Genomic DNA, 15,314 nt, shown 5'->3' with positions numbered 1-15,314 from the left:
ATAGTGAGGCAGACTCCAGCATGCACCCCAACTGGGATCCACCTGGCAACCCCATTTAGAGCCGATGCTTGAGTACAAAGCTATTTTTAGCACCTGAGGCTGATGCGGTTGCAACAGAGCTATCCTCAGTGCCCAGGGCCATGCTTTAACCAATCAAGCCACTGGGCGCAGGAGAGGAAGAAGGATAGAAAGGGAAGAGGGAGGAAAGAAAGCAGAGGATCGCTTCTCCTGTGTGCCCTGAACAGTAATCAAACCCAAGACATTCATATGGTGGGCCGATACTCTATCCACTGAGCCACTGGCGAGGGCCTTGACCATTAATTTTGATCATTGCACTCTGTTGTATAAAGTCTTCAGACTGTTTTTACAATGTTGCACATTAGGTCCCCAGAACTTATGCAAAGGTCTTGAGTTTTAATTAAATCTACTAGTATTTTTCTTGTAATTTCTTCTATAAGTCTCTTGCTTAAAACAATTCTATCTGAAAATGAAATAAATATCTGCATTTGATTCTACTTTTTCTCTTAGTTATAACAGATTTTTTTTTCACATTTACCTCTCTCATTTACTTTGAATGTATTTGGGAATAAAATGTAATGGTGAAGATCTAACTTGCTTCCTTTCCCCTAAACAACCAATTCTTCTGATGTGACTTCTTGGCTTGTTTCCCATTGGCTTATGATGCTTTCTTTGTCACATTTTTATATGATCCTTATGCTCAGCTTTTAGTCAGTTCTTTTTTTATTCCATTGATTGTTTCTTATACTGTGTCAGATTGTTTCAATAATTACTGCCTTATGAAACATTTTGTAATTTGGCCAGGCAAGTACCTTTGTTTTCTAAATGTCATTGGATTACTATTTTTCATTTTACAAAATGCCCTTAGATAATCTCATCCATTCGTTCTTCCAGATGAACTTTAGAATGATTTTCAAAGATTGTCAAAAGTTCCAATGGGATTCTGATTGGAATGTTGTGAACTTATATATAAATTTTCAAATAACTGACACCTTGATAAGATTTAATCTTCTCATTTAAAAAAAAAATACGTTCTTTCAAATATGTCTCTCAGTCAAGTTGGATCTATCATAGTATTTATTGGAGTTAATTATGTTATGTATCACATTTAAGTTAGTTAAAAATATACTTTAACATGTATTTCTTAAATAAAATTTTTGTTGTGAAATACTTGGCATAGTGCCTAGAACATAATAAGAACTTAATAACGTGAGCGAAATGGGATCTGTTGACACTCTTCTATGTAAGAGAAAAATTAGTATGCTTTTCCCTTTCCCATTATGCTCTTATTTGTTTTCTCTGATACATATCTTGTCTTTCAAAAAGTGCATCGATATTCATAATCAACTTGACTGCCAGTTTCTTTATGCCAAAATATCTCACTTTTTTATTTTCCTGTTTTAATTACTCTTCCAATTGCTGGAATGTATCTTCAAGTACTGTTTGAAAGAAATAGATTTATTTTTTCCAAGCCATTGCATAACCTAAAATAACCAAGCACTTGAGCATAAAATATAAAGATTTTTAAAAAACACACACACACAACTTCTTTCAACAATGTTCTATCATGCCAATCAGCATCCACAAAGCTGAGATCAGCCCATTGGCATGTAGTCATTAGGCTGCAAAGTGGGAGGAGAAGAACATTTATCCTCTGCTGCTTCTAGATACCAGATTTCTCTTGTTCTCAACATCAAAATAGGTGTCAGCCATAATTTTGTAGTTCTCAATTCGGCTCCGTCAGTCTTATGATTAGTGGAATGGTCTCACAGATTTCAGCAACAGTTTCAGTATCAGTTTGGATTTTCACAGTTGCATGAGTTTCCATTTTTCTACGTCGTCTTGGTTTTGTTTTGTTTTGTTTTTAAATATGAACTTGGAAAAGACTGTGTCCAATACACCTTTTAAACAGAAGTCCATTGATCATGTTCAGTATGGTCCTGTATACTTCATGGCATTTTAAGAGAGTGTGAGCATCGAATTCTGACAGACCTGGGACTGTGTGTCAGTTAAGAACCTATTTGCTTTGTGGAACAAAAGACCCAAATTAAAGTAGCTTAGGCAATAAGTAGAATTCATAGGTTTACATGACTAAAACAGCTATAGGATGGCTTCAGGCAATTGCTAGTGAGACTAATAATATCACCACCAAAGACCTGGTAGCTGTCAGTCTGTCTTCTCTCTCAAACACAGCAGTACCCTATACTGGACACTGCCTCATGGTAGCAAAATGGCTGTAGAAGCATCTTCCTTCATGTCCTTATTCCACATGTTCTAAGGAAAGAAAGCAAAAGTTTTCTGAAGTCTTCTTCACAAGAAAAGAACATTTTTTTCTCAAAAATGATCTCCTTGCAGCTCAGTGACTCTTTGGGAATATGGTGCCCATCCCTAAAACCAATCATTGTAACCAGGAAATGTAATGCATTGGCTTAAACTAATCAGAGACAACCCCCAGCACTGGAACTAGTCCCATCCAAAGTGCACAACTAAGACCAGCAAGTTGTTGATTTGCCCAAGACCAAATCATGACTCTGTGAGCAGAGGGGGGAATAGATGGGGATGAGGTATACACCAAGCCTCCACTTGGTACGAGTGGGGCCTCCACCTCTCAACTTGACTGGATCCTGTCAGTTCTAAGTGACAGAAACCCACTGCATTAACTCTTTATTGCTGCCTAATGAATTACCCTGAAATTTATCATCTTAAAACAGTAAGCATTTATTACCTCATAGTTTTTATGGATCAGGAACGGCAGTCCCTCGTGAGATTTCTGTGAGGCTGTCAGCAGGGCTGCGTGCATCTCAAGGCTGGGGGCTATACTTCCGAGATGGTTCCTTCCACGGCTGTTGGCTTCTTCCCACAGAGCTGCTCGAGTGTCGTTACAACATGGCAGCTGGATTCCCCCAAGTAAGTGGTCCAAGAGAGAAGAAGCAAGGAGAAAGCCGCACTGCCTTTATGACCCAGTCTCCAAGGTTGCACACTATTACTTCCACTTTATGGTATTTGTTAGGTATGAGTCTCTAAGTGCAGTCCACAGGCAAGAAAAGGAGAATTAGACTCTGCCTCTTGAATGAAAAAGACCCCATTTGTGGGTATTTTTAAACCAGCAGACCCACCTCAAACATACGTAAACCAAAAAGGGGGATTTATTTGCTTCCAAAAAGCAAAGGATAGTATGATAACATAAAGTGGACACTCTCCATATGGATGGAGAGCTGCATTAGTCAGTCCTTGGGAACCAGAACTTGGGACTGAACACCCATTCCTCAGATTCTCCCTCCATCTGTTTCTCATCTTTGCTTACTCTGGTTCTCTTTTGCCTGTTGGTCTCGTTTTTTCCGTAAGGCAGAAAGAAGAGTATCACCACATACTGGGCAAAATAGCCACTGGCATCCAGCTCCACAACCCCACAGGGCAAAGGTTTCTTCTTCCTCCTAGCATCTGAACCTTAATCTCATAGATGGATTGATTCTCATTGGACATGCTGGGTCAGGGTCCACCCAAGATCGATCATGACTGTCCAGAAGATGATTGATTTGGCCTGCATAAATCTCATGCTGAATCCTTAGGTCTTAAGGTCAGGATCATTCCCCAAAGAGGAGAAGAGGGTGCCTGACCAGTGATGGCGCAGTGGATACAGCATTGACCTGGGATGCTGAGGTCCCAGGTTCAAAACCCTGAGGTCACCAGCATGAGCATGGGATCACCAGCTTGAATATGGAATCATCAAAATTATCCCACAGGCTTGACCTGTGGTGGTGCAGTGGATAAAGCGTCGACCTAGAAATGCTGAGGTCGCCAGTTCAAAACCCTGGGCTTGCCTGGTCAAGGCACATATGGGAGTTGATGCTTCCAGCTCCTCCCCCTTCTCTCTCTCTGTCTCTCCTCTCTCACTCTCTCTTTCCCTCTCTCTCTCTCTCTCTCTCTCTCTCTCTCTCTCTCTGTCTCTCTCTCTCCTCTCTAAAATGAATAAATTGAAAAAAAAAATTATCCCACAGTCTCTGGCTTGAGTAAGGGATCACTGGCTCGGTTTGAGCTCCCAGTCAAGGAACGTATGAGAAGTAATCAATGAACAACTAAAAGTGAGGCAAGTATGAATTGATGCTTCTTATCGTTCTCCCTTCCTCTCTTGCTCTCTCTCTCACACACACTTAAAAAAAATAAAGAAAAAAAGAGATGGGAACAAAGAACTATCTACTATGGCCACTCACTACTTACGTGACCTTGAGCAACATACTTGAACGCTCTATGCCTCAGCTCCCTTATCTTTAAAATATAACTAACAATGCCTCCCTATAAGATTGGTTTAGGATTAGAAGAGATGATGCATGTGACATGCCTAAGCGCAATGACTGACATAGAGCACATACTCAAAACTATAGCTCTAATCGTTCATTACCATTATTTCTTGTTCTTGATGCCCTTTGTAAAAACAAACTCCTTGAGAGTAGAAGTCAAGTTCCCTCTTATAATCAGTCTCCATGGTTTTGCCAGGATGGGGGGAGGAAAATACGCCACCCCACAAATTCAGTAGGGAGTATTAATGCGGCTCATCAGAAAAGTGAGCAGCCTAGTGGCATTCTCTGTGCACTCTCGGAGGCCAGCATAAATCCAGAGACACACTCCCCATAATGTATTCTGCTGGTGCTGTTAGTAATAAAGTAGCAGATGTTGAACAAGGAGCCTGCCCCTGGCGATATCTGTTAATTGATGTGATGTGTGTTTTTACAGAATCTTGATCAAGGTGTTTAATTTCTGGCTATAAAGGCAATCCTAGAGTGGGCAGATTCAAAAGAATTCTTCTAAAAAAAAATTAGAAAATGTGATTATCCAAAATCATCAAAATCTCTACACCAGCAATAAAGCAACTACTATATTTAGTCTTCTTTTAAAAGGAGGGTACAAAACAAATGAGTTGCTTTGAAAAGAAAAAAAATGGGAATATTATTTTCACAAGTTTGATGTGATTGTCATAGGGAGACAAAGAATCTCGCACATACAGATATGTATATATATACACATGGACATGGACACACTCAAATAATATTCATGAGTCCCCAAATGTAAACAAGAGAGGCAAAGAGAAAAAACAGCAGACACACACAGAGAGACGTGAGGATAGATACAGAGATAAACAAACCAAGAAAGATGTACACAGATACAAGCACACTTTTCTGACAAAGCCACCAACCTGGCCAGACCGCCCTTCTTGGGTTTAATAATAGCTGATTCAGCTCAATGGGGAGTGGTTAAATAATTGGCCTTGAAAGATTCCTTGCCCAGCAGTCCTAAATATATGAGCACCATCCCAGACAAGGAGATATAAAGCCTCCGGTCAGGCGCCAACTTGTGGGTCTAATGAATCCTCAGCTTTGGGAAAATGACGGACGAAATCTTTCAACCTGGTCCATCCATCAGTCCACTGTGCGTCCTCCCGTCACCAAGAGAACAGGCAAGAATGATCTGTGGTGGCTAGCCTGGAGTATCTTCTCCATGGCCTTCCTTAAGTTAACAGAATGATAACAACTCACATAGTGAGCTCTAGTCATCCGCTGGGCACCATGCTAAACTCTGTACATACAAAATCTCACTCTGTTCCAAGAACATCACGGCTTTATTTTAGAGTTAAGAAAACAGAACCAGAGTCAATGCAAAAGCGTCATATCATTCGGCACGTCTGAGTTGGCCACCTAAAAGGTGTCTCTACAAGGAAGTGGCTAACTGGCCACCAGGCTGAATTAACGTTTCAGAGCATCCAGCTGTGGGGGTCAGGTTGGGTATTAAACTTTATAGATCAGAGTAAATGATGAATCAAGTCTAATTATCCTCTTAGGCCAAGTGACTTCCAGTTTAAATCCATGTTGGAATCAGTTCGTGACTCTACAGGCCCTCAAAATCCCCAGTTTTTAAAAGAGAGTATCATTTTTTCTGTTAAGGACACATGAAATTATTTAGCTACTCTGCAAAGCTATGGTCATTCTTCAATACGAGAAGGACCAAAGATAGCACTTCTGGGAATCTCCTCTAGGAATGACTGGAAGCCATCTCAGCCTCTTCAAGAGGAACAGAGGAGTTCTGAGTCAGTAATCGTTGGTTACCAGTAACGGGAACCTAGTCTACATCAGCTTTGCAGATAAAAAAAGGTGAATAAGTAACAGTCTTCATACCCATCACCGAAAAATTTTACTAAGTTCAGTAGCCACGATGGAAGGACTTCAGTCAAGTGGGAATGTATTGTACGGTAAGTGTTGAGGGACTGTTATAGGAGCCAAGGACAGGAGTGTAGTGGGGTCACAGGAGGAAACTGAAATCAGGGGAAAATCCATCAGTGACTGGCTTCTTTCCACTCCTCACCGGTTCTTCTGTCTAATAGTCAGTCATTCTCTCCCTGCAAATCTGCAGTACATATCACATGAACAATAACAGCAACGGGTTTGCCTCAGCTCCTGAGTTTCTGTAAACCAGCTCGACAGAGTCACGAGTCTTTTAGGTCCAAATCCAAACTCCATGGGAAGAAACCGCAACTGGCCCAGCTTGGGTCCTGTGAGCCCTCCTGGTCCAATCAGCTGCAGCAGAGGCTTGGATCTCACAGTACCCCTGTCATGGCTATTGGGACTTACCCTGGTGATGCTTTGCATGAGGGTGGGAAGTTTCCAGAGGAAGAGCAGCTTCGGGCAGCCGGTAAGACCCACCAAAGGGTGTCTGCTATGAAGATACAGGAGGAGAAGGGATAATGGGCAAGCTGCTAACATTTGTGAGTGTTTCTGTGCATCAGGCACTATGTCAGGGAAGTATCTAAAATATGTTATATCAACTCTTATTTTTACATCTTATGCATCTAGACACGTCTTTCCAGAGAGATTCAAAATAAACACAAATGACTCTGTGAAGAACAAATATCAGTCCATCTCTCGCAGTTTTCCTTTCCCATAGTTTGACCCTTCAACCCTCCACCTCCCCCCCCCCAAAAAAAGTGCTGACTTTGCCAGTTACAAAACAAAACTCCCCTACTCATCACTGGAGACAATGCAGAAAGGCGGTATTGTTTATGTAAGCAGCAGCCAGTCAACAATGTTCAATTACATTTTTGCACCGAATCCATCTACCCCTAACTTGAACTCATTTGGTCCAGTCCTGTGGCAATAAGTTGAATAGTTATTCATCACAACAAATCATCATTCTTGTCTGTATTCGTTTTCTAGGGCTGCCATAACAGAGTACCACAGACTTGGTGGCTTATAACAACAGAGATTTATTTTTTCACAATTATGGAGCATAGAAGTCCAAGATCAAGGTGTCAGCAGAACTGGTTTCCTCGGAGGCCTCTCTCCTTGGCTTGTTAACGACTGTCTTCTCCTAATGTCCTTACACTGTCTGTCCCTGTGCATGTCTGTGTCCAAATCTCCTCTTTTTATAAGGACACCAGTCATACTGGGTTAGAGTCCACCCATAGAACCTCCTTTTACCTTAATTACCTCTTTATTTTTTTTTTAAAAAAGTACTGTCTCCAAATACAGGCACATATTGAGATACTGAGTATTACGACTCCAACATATGGATTTGAGGGGGAACGTAATTCAACCCATTAAAAAAGCCTTTGAAAACCATTCCTCTTCTGCCACTAGGCCTGTAGACTCACCATTAGAGAGATACTTCTCATGTTCACTATGTCTCCTTGAATTCCAGGGTGTACTTTATCAAGGTAGAAGGATGTAGTAAGACCTGTGCCGTGGAAAGAGGTATGCTGTAAGCTGATTCCTCATTTTTTTAATTTTTATTCATTTTAGAGAGGAGAGAGAGAGAGAAGGGGGAGGAGCAGGAAGCATCCACTCCCATATGTGCCTTGACCTGGCAAGCCCGGGGTTTCAAACTGGCAATCTTAGCTTTCCAGGTGGACACTTTATGCATTGTGCCACCACAGGTCAGGCACTAGTGCCTCCTTGAGAAAGAGCTGGCTGCCATTTCAGATTTATTTTAAAAACAAACCAACACTCTAGAGAACAGGACTTGGTGGATGCTTGGTTTGGAAAGAAGAAAGACTTGGAGAAAATTCCATCTCCCTCAAAGCGTGGCTCCTGAGATGTCTCATAGGGCATAGCTCTGACCCCTTCCGGGGAAACCACGGAGACGCATGGAGGACCTAGAAGGCTGACCACGTCCTTCCGCCTCCTAAGTACATGCCGCATTGTGTGTAGACCGCCTCCTAAGTACATGCCGCATTGTGTGTAGACCGCCTCCTAAGTACATGCCACATTGTGTGTAGACCTCAGCGTCTTTCACAACATTACTTTTCAACAAAAGCAGCCTGCATCTCCCCATGACCTTTGTCCCTCTCCAATGAGGACATCACCAGGTCAAGATCCACCATGTTTCTTCTCATTTTCTCCTCAACCAAGTGTCAGGAGCTTTGCCTAATTTCCTTGGCATCCAGAAAGGCAGCTGAGCTCCAACTTGCCGCTTCCTCCTTCCAGGAGACTTCCTCAGGCACAGTTTCAGCTTCTTGGTCCACAGAGAAAGGGGTGGCGGTTGCTGATGAGCTAATTTAGTACCTGCTGCCAATGTACGCGGTAGTTAAACAGATTAAATTAATTCTCCTTAGAGCAGCAGTTTTCAACCTTGGCTGCACATTGTATTCATCTCGGGAGTGTTAAAAAAAAAATACTGATGACTGAGTCCCACCCCTAGACTCTGATTTAATTGGTCTGGGGTGCAGCCTGGGCATGGGGAGATTTAAACGCTCTCCAGGTGGTATAAATTGCAAGCAAGTTGAGAACCATTGTCTTACTGGTTCTCAGAGGGTGGTCCCCAGACCTGCAGCATCAACATTACCAGGGTGCTTACTGGAAATGCATGTTCTCCGGTCCCATCCCAGATCTCGCGAGTCAGACAGACTCTTTGCAGGTGGGGCCCCGCGATCTGCATTTTCACACGCTCGCCGGGTGATTCTGATGCACAGTAAAGTTTAAGAACTACTTTTCGGTGTTGGGCTGCGCTCTGCTTGTTAACAGCTATTGTTCAGGTCCGGCTCAGCTTCCTCTTACCGACCCTGTTCCCAATTAAAATCCCTTTGCTCCACGTCTAAGTTTGGCTTCACCTTGACCTCCAGAACCTAATTCTCACCCGAGGTAGGAAGGAGGTCAGGCATCCAGGCTCAATACTCTGAGACTGAGCGAAGAATTCATGTTCCTGATCCGCTTGTTCTGACCCCTTCGTGTCCGTCTCCAATGAGGAGACCTTGCTTCACAGACGCAGTTCCAGTCTGGCCCACCTGTTCTGATAACCATGCTAGTGTTTTTCCCCAGGATCTGAATTTCTTATCTGAATCCACTGCTTCGTACCCCTGGTCTGTCTAACCTAATTGAGTAGACCGATGCCACCCTCCCCAAAGACCAGTGCCTTCCCCTGAATTTTCTCTGAAGTAACTGCTCATTTCTTTCCCTAACTACCTTCCTACAGGGACTTTTTTTTTTAAAGGAAATAATGAACGATGTGGGTGTAGGTTTATTGTCTGACTTTAAAAAGTAACACCTACTCATCCTAGAAAACTTAGAGAAATCAAAGGGACAAAGAAGAAAATAAAAGCCATCTTTCACCCACCTCTCCAAAACAATCATTTTTAACATTTTGGTGTATTTATTTCCTTTTATTTTCCCTTGCACTTGATGTGTGTTATAATCTACTTTGTTCCGACAACTATACAAAGTAGGTTAGAAAGGGGCATAAAATACAAGACATAATGATTTTAAAGTACCCTATTGATTGAATTAGTGGTCTCAATGCCTCACTCCCCAGTTGTGCATTAGGTATGCACATCCTGACATGATAGATGAAATATGTATTCACACACACACACACATGCATACACACACACACCTTGACTTTGGATCAAGCCATATAATTAGCTAGTGGAATATTAGCGATGCATGAATACAGTCACAGAACACGCTTGCTTTGTTGGGCTTACTACCTCTGATACTCCAACTGCTCTGCCAACGAAATAACATACCACAGAGGCCGCTGCACCTTCCTCCTGGGGCTCAAAATGGCACATGTGGTGCAGAACCCTCCCAACCCCTGAGCAAACCAGCAGAGGCAAGAGCAATAAACAATTTATTATTGCATGCTACTGAGTTGAATTTGGGGTCGTTTTTTGTGTAGTTTTGTTGTGATGATAGCTAATTGATACGGGTTCTGTCTCATTTATTCTAAAATACGTGTTTCCATATCCTAACATCATTGAAGTGAGGATATGTCTTATACTCAATGAAATGTCATCGTTTTTTTGGAAAAAGTTTTTTCTTTCTTTCTTTCTTTGTCGTATTTAAAAGAATGGTGGGGGATTTATTGAGGGATGGGCAAAGAAGTTTAGCAGTTGTGAATACATGGAACACAGTTTGTTCTTGTATTAGTATTTGTTCATTATTGTATTATTTTCCCTATGAACAACTGGGAACCTGCTTTTTCCCACCCCTGTATTAGACAACATCCTAGATTCTATGAAAAATGGTGGATTAAAAAAAATCAGTTATAAATTAAAATATACAGTACCTGTCCATTAAAATTCATATAATATACATGCACGCACATCTATTATTTACATAAATCTTATGTGTGTATTTTATAGATAGATATTCTGTGTGTGAACATATGTGTGTGTATAGTTTCAAATGTGTAATTTCAAAAAATGAAATTTGGTTGTTCTAGAGGACAGAACACATTTTAGGAAAATTGTTTCTCTTTAGTTTGGGAAAACAACTGGATGGTAATTTCTGAATTTGAAATTCAAGGCTCTTTATGTCTAGATGGAATGAAACAAAGGCAGAATTAAATCACTGAATACACTAAAAGAAATTAAAATTTAACTGAATGGTAGTTGATCAAGATAGCAGTGGGGATGATGGGAGGTAGTAATTACAGAAAACCAAGATGGGGAAATTCCCAGGGGAGGGGGGGGGGTAACAGTCAATATATTCCAGAAAGAGTGATGTTTAACATATTTTGTAATTAACCCCAGCTTGTTTTAGACCTTTCTCACACCATAGCCTTTTTGAGAAGATACATGGAAAGTGGCCAATGTGCCCTATTTGGAGTGATAAATCCAAGAAGGCAGAATGAGAGAAAATAGAGTGAATTCACTGAATCCACAGATATCTTTATAAGGACTAGGCATCCACAGATTCAGAAATATAGGCTCAAGCTATGTTCATTACAAAGGCAAAAGTATTCCCCCAAATTCTGAAAACTTGAGAAGTCTAGGGTAACACATGCAGGGAGGGAAAAAGAACTAAAAGGAAAAGCACTAAAACATTGTCAGTAGTTATCACTACATAATGGAATTTCTTTTATATATATATACATATATATATATATATACACACACACACACATATATATATATATACTATTCTATGCTTTCCACAGTTTCACAGTGTAGATGTATTGACTTCATAAGCATAAAAACAAAATGTCTTTATTAAGTGCACAAGAAAGAAAGAATAAGATGGTTAGACCACAAAATAGAACCGAGAATGTGACTGAGATAATGTTCTGTTTGTATATCCCATTCATTTTTCATGGATCAAAAGTATCTCCCACATTTTATTGCAAATTCTTCACAGTATCATTAGTGATGGCTATATAACAGCATATAAATGAATGAATCATAATTGGTTTAATCCTCTATTGTTATATAATTGAGAAGTAATTGAGTTATTTTCATTTTTTGTACTGTTCGTGATAGCCGACCTGAACATTTTTGTACGTAAATCTCATCCACTCATCAAAATGTTTATATGCATGGTCTGATTATTTAAATGCCTTGCCCTTTGCGCTTCTCCTCACAGCCCCAGCTCCAGCCCTTCCAGCTGCAGCCAGCATCAAAAAGGCCAACCTTACAGTGTTTCAACTGAAAACAGCATTGTCACCACACTGCTCATTTCTCTTAAAACAGTTCCTCATGAAAGAAAGAAAAAAAGAGAGAAAGAAAGAGAAAGGGGGGAGAGAGAAAGAAAGAAAGAAAGAAAAAGAGAGAGAGAAAGAAAGAAAGAAAGAAAGAGAGAGAGAGAGAGAGAGAGAGAGAGAGAGAGAGAAAGAAAGAAAGAAAGAAAGAAAGAAAGAAAGAAAGAAAGAAAGAAAGAAAGAAAGAAAGAAAGAAAGAAAGAAAGAAAGAAAGAAAGAAAGAAAGAAAGAAAGAAAGAAAGGAATCACTTTTGGCATCTATGCATGTTCATCACTAGAGCACTAAATGATGATGTTGCTGCTATTCATCAGATGTTCAGAGTAATTATGTCACTGGGTGCTCCCAGGTTCCTAATGATTCCTTAGAAGTCACCTCAATACCTCTCTCTCTCTCTCTCTTTCTCTCTCTCTCTCTCTCTCTCTTTCTCTTTCCTTCATTCCCCCCACCCCACACTCTTTTTTCTAAAGATCCATAGGAATCAGCAACATTCCCAGTAGGTCATGAGGGAGATGGACAAAATTCACTGATTTCTATTTACTTGATGGGGCTTTAAGCAATTCTGGTTTTATGGGGCTATGGGGACCCACACACACATGCACACACGTGCACACAAGGGGCTCTCTTCCTTCTATTATGAGAGCTCAGAAATCCTCAGAAGACATGATTAGCCTTGACAAAACTGGTCCCAGTTTGCTCATCTAACAGATTTAAGCCTGGGGTCAGTGGAATTTCTTTGCTTGACTTGTAAGATGTGCTCAGTTCTCCAATCATTTGCTTCTTCCCAAAAGAAGCATGAGGAGTCTGACATTCAGCCCAAGGACAGGCTCAGGTCCCACCGCACCCCACTACACACACACACACCATAAGTAAAACTTTCTCTTGTAATGTTTAAAACCCCATCATAAAATGACCTCTCTGTGGTTCTTTGTCTTGGCACAGAAAGAATGGGTGGCTGGCCTCTGGCTTGATGTGGGTGGCAGTCCAGGTCTGATGAAGTTCATATGTGGATATGTGGGCCCTTGGGGAGGTGGATTTGCAAAGCTTGAGGCAGGTAGGTTGGGAGAAGATGGGAGCTTACAGTTGTCTGAGCCATCCCTGGCATTCAGCCCTCTTAGGAGATAGTTTTCAAAGCTTAGTCAGACTCCTCCTATCCCATGTCATGGGCACCTATTGTTTTGCCTCTCTATAATCCATTTGTTTTGGTTGACAAAATCTCAACCCTTACTTTTTTTAGAAAGGAGCCTCTCATCCCCTTCTTGCATCCAAATGACTCAGTAGATCTAACACAACCATCTCTTTGGCTCCACAGGTAGTCAGGCGATCCAAACCCAATGAGACTACTCCATTCCTTCCACACAGTGATTGGTTTAAGAGCAGACACAAGACTTGAAGCAAGCCAATCAGAGCCTGTGACTATCATAAGCCCATAGCCAAAATATAGGAAAACCAAAACAAGAAACTGGGCTAAACAAGACTCCTTACTATAAGATTTGACCACTACATTCAGGATACTTAGACTTAATAATGAAGTAAGCTGGCCCTGGACAGTTGGCTCAGTGGTAGAGTGTCAGCCTGGTGTGTGGATGTCCTGGGTTCGATTCCAGGTCAGAGCACACAGGAGAAGCACCCATCTGCTTCTCCACCCTTCTCCCTCTCCTTCCTCTCTATCTCTCTCTTCACCTCCCGCAGCCAAGACTCCATTGGAGCAAAGTTGGCCCGGGTGCTGAGGACAGCTCCATGGCTTCTGCCTCAGGCACTAGAATGGCTCTGGTTACAACGAAGCAATGCCCCAGATGGGCAGAGCATCGACCCCTAGTGAACATAAGCAGGTGGATCCCAATTGGGCACATGCAGGAGTCTGTCTCTCTGCCTCCCCACTTCTCACTTCAGAAAGGTACAAAAAAGAAATGAAGTAAGCCAATATACTGTACTACTTTTCTGCTTAATCCACTTGGAGCCAGTTTCCCTTTTATTTAAAACTAACAAGTCAAAAAATAAAAATAAATTAAAATAATACTAACAAAGCACCTCACACCTGTTAGAATGGCTATCATCACTAAATCAACAAACAACAAGTGTTGGAGAAGATGTGGAGAAAAAGGAACCCTAGTGCATTGTTGGTAGAATTGTAAATTAGTACAGCCACTATAAAAAACAGTATGAAGTTTCCTCAAAAAATTAAAAGTATCTATCATATGACTCAGTAATTCCACTTTTAGATATTTGTCCAAAGAAATCCAGAACACCAATTTGAAAAGATATGTGCACCGCTATGTTCATTGCAGCATGATTTACAATAGCCAAGATAGGGAAGTAACCTAAGTGTCCATTGATAGACAAATAATAAAGAAGTGGTGGTATATACAGTGGTACCTTGAGATAAACGAATTTAATTCGTTCTGTAACTGAGCTTGTAAGACAGTCAACTCGTATATCAAACTGCCGATACTGGACCCGTGCGCCAAAGTGCCAACTAGCAGCAGCTTCCTGAATCACAACTCATATCTCAGAATTTCGCTCGGATCTCAAACAAAAATATGGACTGAGTCGCAGCTCATATCTTAAATAAATAAATAAATAAATAAATAAAATAAAAATTTGTATGTTGGTCTGTTCGTATCTCAAGGTACCACTGTATATACAATGAAATACTACTCATCCATAAAATAAAAGTAAATCTTGCCATTTACAACAACACAGATGGACCAAGAGGGTATTATGCCAAGTGAAATAAGTCAGAGAAAAACATATACCATACAATTTCACTTACATGTGGAATGTTAAAAAAATAAAATAAAGGAATATACAGAACAGAAACAAGCTCATAGAAACAGAACAAACTGAAGGTTGCCAAATGGGAGGGAATCTGGGGGACTCAGCGAAGAAAGTGAAAGGGAGTAAGAAGTAGAAATTGTCAATTATAAAAATAGTCACAAGGATGTAAAGCGCACTATAGGGAATGAGGTAAATAACTCTGTAATAGCTGTGTATGGTTCAGATGGGTACTAGAATTAGGGTGATCACATTGTAAGGCATGTACTGTCTAACTACTATGTTGTACACCCAAAACTAAGGTAATGTTGTCTATCAACTGTAATTCCAAGACAAATTTTTAAAATAATAATAAATTAATTAAACTAACAATTTTAATTGTGATAAACATAACCTCACTTATTTGATTATTTAACAAATATATCCAGCACCTGTTATAAACAGGCATTATGAAAGTCTCCAGCCATTGATGCAGCTCTAGCTAAACCCAGTTCATAAAATCCCAAGATGCCTCTTTGTGAAGAGTTACAAAAAAATTTTAGAGACAATATACACGAAGAGATTT

This window comes from Saccopteryx leptura, chromosome 4 (assembly GCF_036850995.1).
Source record: "Saccopteryx leptura isolate mSacLep1 chromosome 4, mSacLep1_pri_phased_curated, whole genome shotgun sequence".
NCBI lineage: Eukaryota > Metazoa > Chordata > Mammalia > Chiroptera > Emballonuridae > Saccopteryx > Saccopteryx leptura.
This window is presented reverse-complemented; position numbering follows the sequence as displayed.